Source organism: Mus musculus, chromosome 6 (genome assembly GCF_000001635.26).
Source record: "Mus musculus strain C57BL/6J chromosome 6, GRCm38.p6 C57BL/6J".
NCBI classification, from domain to species: Eukaryota; Metazoa; Chordata; class Mammalia; order Rodentia; family Muridae; genus Mus; species Mus musculus.
The window spans coordinates 34,220,520-34,227,523 of NC_000072.6; the positions used below are offsets into that span (position 1 = coordinate 34,220,520).

Genomic DNA, 7,004 nt, shown 5'->3' on the forward strand with positions numbered 1-7,004 from the left:
TGCATGGAAATGTGTGCACAACATACATGCAGTGAGATAGAGAGGGAGAGAGGGGAAAGTATTATTGTAAGTCTTGTTTAGGATGAAAGCAACATTGCCTTGGCCTAAATCTGAAGTTAAGAAAGGAAAGGAAATGGATATTTTTGTTATTTTGTAAAAATAGCAAAAATAATTTCAGTGTTTTGTTACACAGTGGCAGATCATGCTAATAACATAATACCTAGTAATAGAAATGAATATGGTTTTAAATATCAGCACACTGCCATGTTATGCTTATTGGCAGTGGCACGTGTTCCTTCGTTAATCAAAACTCACTTATAAGCAAGATGCTTTGCTACTGTATAGTCACGTGCCCTGTGGATCTTGCTTCCAGCCTGAATGATAGGGACCAGAAGTTGAGACCAACTGTATGACTTACTTCCTAGAGAATTCCTGTGAGTGAGCAGAGTGGAGAAAGAGTCTCCATACCCTAGCAGACAGGCCAAGATGTTTACATGGGTCAAAAATAGCCTCTGTGGTTGGATGTTTTATTTGTCAAAACATCTTGTGGCTATAAGTAAAACAGTCTAGGAATTATTGATTGGGAACAAATTAAAACAAAGGTTAAAAGAGTTGAACTACCTTCCAAGAACTCTAAAGTTGAAGGAATTCTCTAAAAATGCAATATTGTTTTAAAAACAATTCCACTATTTGGTGTAATTAGTAGTGTGCAAGACTTTTATATCATTATTTGCACTCACATTTTAAAAAAAGATTTGTTTATTTTTATGTGAGTACACTGTCACTATTTTCAGACACACTAGAAGAGGGCATCAGATCTCGTTACCGATGGTTGTGAGCCACCATATGGTTGCTGGGAGTTGAACTCAGCACCTCTGGATAAGCTGTCAGTGCTCTTAACCACTGAGCCATCTCTCCAGTCCCCCACATTAAATTTTTTTTATTTTTTTATCTATTATCCAGTATCTTAAGGGGATGACTTACGGCTGGGGTTGAGTTTGGAAAAACTAGCCTGGGGATCAGTAGTTCTGGTTTTAAGAGAATTTTCCACCCGTCTTGGTCAAATTTAAACATTTCCAAGCCTTCTTTTTCTGAAATTATCCATCTCACCTGGTTGTTTAAAGGAGTTGATGATAGGATGCCTGAGAAAATGGTTTATAAACCGTGAAGATCCCTAATCTCCTCTGAGGCTGTTAGCAATGATGTTCAGCAATGGAAATCAAAATTGTGACAAGTCAGAAATGGTCTAATCGCCAGGGATAAAACTCACTAAGCAAATTATGCTACATGTGCCGGACAGAACTATCAGCAAATATGAAAAAGATGACAACATCTATCTATTGACATGGACAGTTGGCCTAGATGCTTCATGGGCAAAATGTATATTTTTATACAATAAAACAATGATAGTGTATACCTAAAAAGATGTCTGGATGGATTTGAATAAAATGTGCCTCATTCTAGAATAATATGTATTACTAATGAAATATATACAGCAGGGAAAGTGTGTCTTAGAATTTAAATGCACCTGTTTTTCAAAAAGTAATGAGAGTTCCTTCTGCCTTGTGTGGGGACGGGAGAGGGTAATCCTTTCTCTGTCCTTCATGAGTGCTCAGACACCCTGTAACAAGACAGGCCGAGAAGCACAAAGCATCCTGTTTCTATTTGATCACAGTTTTATATGACACAGAAGCCCTCAGACTCAAGACCCAAAGACTCAGGGTGAACCATCTATTTCACGTGTAGGTTCAATGGACCATGAGTGACTGCACAGAAATACGATTGTGCGAAAAGGCAGTGGTCTAAAAGCATGGAGTGGGAGGGGAGGCAGCACGGAGGGCCTCTAAGGGCCTCTTGGCACCTCCTTTACTGCATCCCCTTTTCCTGGGCATGGGTGGGCCCCCTCTGGAAATGGGTAGTGAGGTGTGTGGGCCTCATGGTTGACTTTGGAAAGATGGTATTCCGGTTTCCGTGATCTGTCTCAGGGAAGGGAAAAGCTAGTTTCCGTGGCTTATCAGGGGGACAATAAGAGCTGAGCATCAAGGAGAAAGGAGAAGATCAGAAACTTTGCTTCAGAGACACTGACTTTGGGGTGTCGCTCCCAAGTCACAACTAGGAAACTTGGTGGCCACAGAGGGACAGGGGGATGCTGGCAGCTAGGAATGATGAGGCAAGATGCTTGATGGAAGCATCACAGCTGAAATCCCCCTCATCTCGGGATACATGTCCTGGCATGCCACCTGGACCAGAATTTATAATGGGAAAAATGTGCACATTTGCCCATAACGTGCCCTCCAGCCCAGCTCTTCTTCTATCAGGACCACAGAGGGTGCCTGGTGTCCCAGAGTCCATTTCAACAACACAAACTTGAGAGATAAACTGGAAAAATAAGCTTTATGTGGGTTTCAACTGGATTTACAGCAGGGCCATCTCTAGACCCATAGACACATCTCAGCCCTCTGCGCACTGACACAGGAAGAAGTTGCCTAACGGGAAGATGAGGATTCTTTGGTCCAGCTCCACTGAATGATCCAGGGGTTGGCATCACATATCTGTAATATATTTTCCCTGCAACTCGGGTTTCTATTATTATTATTATTCTACTTTTCCTTGCTTTTCCTTCAATTAAACAACAGGTTGTAGGGTGCCCATTAGTGTACTAAACACCATTATCAAAAGCAACTTGGGAAAGCAAGGGTTTATTTCATCTTACAATTTGTAGTTTATCATCCAGGGACGTCAAGGCAGGAATCTGTAGGTAGGAGCTATTGCAAAGGCTGTGGTGGGGTGCTGCTCACTGGTGCCTTCCCCATGGCTTGCACAGTCTTCCTTCTTATAGCATCTAGGACCACCAGCCCAAGAATGGCCCCAGCCACAGAGAGCTGGGCCCTCCCCCATCAATCACCAATCATGAAAATGCCCTACACACTTGTCTTCCAGCCAGTCTTATGGATATGGATTCTCAACTGAGAGTCCCTTTTCCCAAATGACTCCAGCTTGTGTCAAGCTGACATAAATCTAACCAGAACACATGGCTAATGGGCAAAAGTAATAAACGCGGTGTCAGGTCTTGAGGAAGTGGATATAAAAATAAACCAAAGCATCTCTGTCCCCAAGGGCTCATGGGGAAGACACATGCACAGGCAACTCACTATGGGGTAAGGTGAAAGGGGAAACACATGTTAAACCAGTGCTGTGATCCAGAAACGATACAGATTACAACCTTTGACCTCAGCCTCCTGACTATATCCAGGCCCAAAGAACAATTTGGTACCCGAATAATAACTGAGTACTCCTGTCTGTAAGGAGAGAAAGCCAAAACCTCAAACAACAGAAATGCCGATTTTAGTGCGCGTGCACACACACGCGGCTTACTACTTTATATGTCTTCTGTTTGTATTTATATTTATAAATTTGAAATTCTGTGACTCCTTTCAAGAATATGCCATCAGTACCCTTTGCAAACAGCTTTTTTTTTTTGTCAACTTTGCTAGAATGTTTATTCTCTTAGGCTGTCACTAGGTCCTTCCTATCAGACTATGGCGAGCTGCATCTCTTTTGCCCATTACAAGGAACACTGTGGAAGGGACCTTAGTTTGGGCTCCTTTAAAGTATTTCTTTCCCATCTTTCCATGTGCAGTGCAGTTACCTCTCAAAGATGAAGTGTAATAACATAAATTCCTACCTATGAGTTCTTTTCTGTCTGGCTGGCTTTTGTTTATTTGCTCATTTGTTCTTAGATCAGGATCCTCTGTGTTGGCCTCAAACTGATATCCTCTCGATCCGGTGTCTTCAAGTGCTAGGGCTACAGGCATGTGAGATCTAGCACCAACCCCAATTACATAAGGGTCCTTCCACAGAACATCGGAACTGGTGTGAAATGGGACCATCCCTATGCAAGGGTTCCAATATCACAATGTAAATCTGTCTTCTCTCCTGTCTCAGTAGTGGAAATCTCACACACACCCGCCCCGCCCCATCCCCGAATGATAACTGGAAGTGACATTTTAGGAGTTCTTTGAGTTACTGGCTCACTGGCTGCATGGAATATGGCTGATCTGAGCTGTTTTCTCTAGAAGCAGATGCTGAGGTAACGTCGGAACTTCAAATGGTTACTAGAGATCCAAACCTATAAACACAAGACAACTTGACAGAGACAGATGCTGTCTTCACACTGTCCAATCTGCTCAGGGGAGCTGTGGGGTGAGTACTCCCTGCCTGGCTCAGTCAGCAGATGTGGGCTGCTTTGAGAGACTGGAACCTCCTGAGAGCCTACATCTCTCCTCAGCCAGGCTGACTCTGAAGTTGCCCACAGTGGGTCTGTCAGCTGACCACCTCCCACAGCTGGGAGGCAAAGCCTTTCTTTATCAGAGTGGCAAATCTTTTTGTGGACTGCAGGATCTAACGTGCGAAGCCTTGGAACCCTGTTGTCCAAGACCTTGGGGCTTGCACAGCCTTTTGCAGGTACAGTCTTTTCCAGATTCACCCCGAATCCAGAACCTGCTCACTTGTTCCAGAGCATGCTACAACTAGAACCTTCCAGGATTACCCATGTCAGTGCCCATAAGATTGCGTTTGGAGGGCTGGGGTAATGACTCAGTAGTTAAGATTCCTGACTGCTCTTCTGGAGGACTGATGCATTCCCAGCACCCACCTGTAACTTCAATTTCAGGGGATCTGATGCCCTCTGCTGGCTTCTGTGGGTACTGCAGGAATGTGGCAAGTGGACACACATTCATGCAAAACACCCCCAAACACATAAAATATTTACTTTTAAAACAATGTATTTCTGGAACTGTTAAGGAAAGTCCCAATGATTTCATTTCTTCCACACTATGAATCTTCTCTGACCATTTTCAAATTCCCCTCTGCACACACAAGTGGAGGGACTAGGGAGTACCCACTCTACCTTTCACACCTCCCACAAGGGACTTTCTCAAGGAATCTGCCTGAAAGGAAGTTCTATTATTGCCACTTATTCAGCCATGTAATATACGCAGACTTAACACTCAGTGAGGTCATGAAGTATGTACCCATTTTGCATGGTACAAGGGTCAGTGTTGGGTTCTATGGTATGAAGAACACATATAATTATTCTCTTCTAACTACCCAGATTTGTAAACCTATTCACACACACAAAAATGCATGGATAATTATTTATTATTATTAAAAGAATCTTGTGATGGTGACCCCCAACCTATAAGGTGACACATGGTGACACCATATCCACAACTTGAGAATCTGAGGTGACTCCTCAGGCAGACAACAGTTTTCCTTTACTTTCTTTAGAGCAGTTTGCCCTGAGAATTTCTGTTATATAGTGGGGCGTTGAAGACAAACTAATTCTGCCAGATAATGATCTCTTGGATTCAAGTGCACGGAGGAGACTGGAGAAGCCATTAAGAGAAGAACATGGTGCCATGGCAAAGAAGAGAACAGAGACCCTGTACTTTCCAGGACTGTCTAAGCAGTCGTTACCTTGATACGATCTGCTTCATAAAAAATATTATTGATTTTTTTTTCCAGTTTATTGTCACCAGCTGTATAATATTTACACTGGGAAGTGAAGTTACTACATGGCTCTGCTCTTTTCCCGCATTAAAGTGGCAAGTTGATATTGCCATTGAAGCTAATAGAAGTGTCCCACATAGCAGCTGTGTAAAGTCAGCGTGACAGACCGAGGCTTTTGGATTTATGTTGGACACCTAACGCCCAGTGCCCGATGGTGGACATTGGCACGCGGCTTCCTGTGGCCCACTTAGCTTGTACATGCCAATAGGTGCCAGACAGCTTTCACACTCTGCCAGGAATAGTTCCAGGGAGGGCTGTGCTCCATTCTCACCTTCATAGTGACACGTCCAGGGATTCATTAAAGCTTATTAGGCATTGATTGTGGAAACTTAAGTAACAACAACACTGCATTTAGTTTCCCTGTTTCCCAAGAGTTTAAAGAGTTTTAAATAACTTCAGCTGCTATATTGAGCCGAGAAGTTTGGGCTGTAAGAATGCTGCTTCTGCAATACCTACCCTTTCAGGTGGAGCAAGGTGGAGCACGCTTTGCATCCATGGAAGTGGCAGTTATACGCCAAAGCCTGCTTACCTTAAGGAAGAGCCCCTGTGCCCGCATGCTCAGGGATGACATTCCCACCCGAGCTGTTTTGACTCTTACGACATGTGACCTGACATCTTGCTGGTCTGCAGTAGTGACCAGAGGCTGTGCTCTGACTCAGTGGCTCCCCGAGTTTAGTTTCGAGAAATCTGGATGATGTAAGCCTTGCCTCATCCTTCAGTGCTCATTGGAGAACAGATGCCCTGGGTGCATCCCTGGCTGGAAGCAAGACTTTTGCCAGAGTCTCACGCTCCAGCCACACTGATGTTCACTCCCAAACTAAAGGCTTTGAAGCTTGCCTAGGCTTCCTGGATGGCAGTCAGTGCTCTGCTCGGATATATCACGCTTTGGTGACAAGAGGGCAAGGGGTCCCTGAAGACACAGAAGCTTCCCGTTTGGGACCCTCAGGTTTTCCCCATCTCTTCCTTTGGTTGGCTCTGATCAATATCTTGCTCTTATAAAAATAACGATGTCGAACAGAACACATTGCTTTTCTGATTGTATAAGTTATCCTGGGGGACCATCAACTGTGGGGCTGGTGCGTGGAGAAATTCTTAACTTGGAGTTGATATTAGAAGTTTGGGGCAGACTTGACAGGCTTGAAAGACTGCCTTAACCTTGTGTTGGCCCCATCTCTCAGTCGGGTGTTTATAGCCTTCCATCAGGACTGCCCTAAAAAAACACCGCAGACAGGGAGGCTTATCCACAGGTAAGTGTGAGGTCAGGGTACCTGCATGGTCCAGTTCTGGCCCCCTTCTTGGTTGGCAGATGGCCACTTCTCATTGTTTCTTCATGCTGCTGTGCACACTGTGTGATACGGCCCACTGGCTCTGAGATTTAGAGAAGTCAGACACCAGGGAAGTTCCCAATATAGGAACCATATTTTGAGGGCTAA

General features: G+C 44.2%; 1 long non-coding RNA gene across 1 annotated transcript in view; it reads left to right on the forward strand.

The window, feature by feature from the left end:
* Window positions 1-6,557, forward strand: part of Gm32533 — a 29,899-nt gene extending 23,342 nt beyond the window's left edge. The window contains exon 7 of the long non-coding RNA XR_377532.4: window positions 4,077-6,557. This is a non-coding gene — a long non-coding RNA (predicted gene, 32533). The remainder of the gene's footprint in view (window positions 1-4,076) is intronic.
* Window positions 6,558-7,004: the final 447 nt, after the last annotated feature.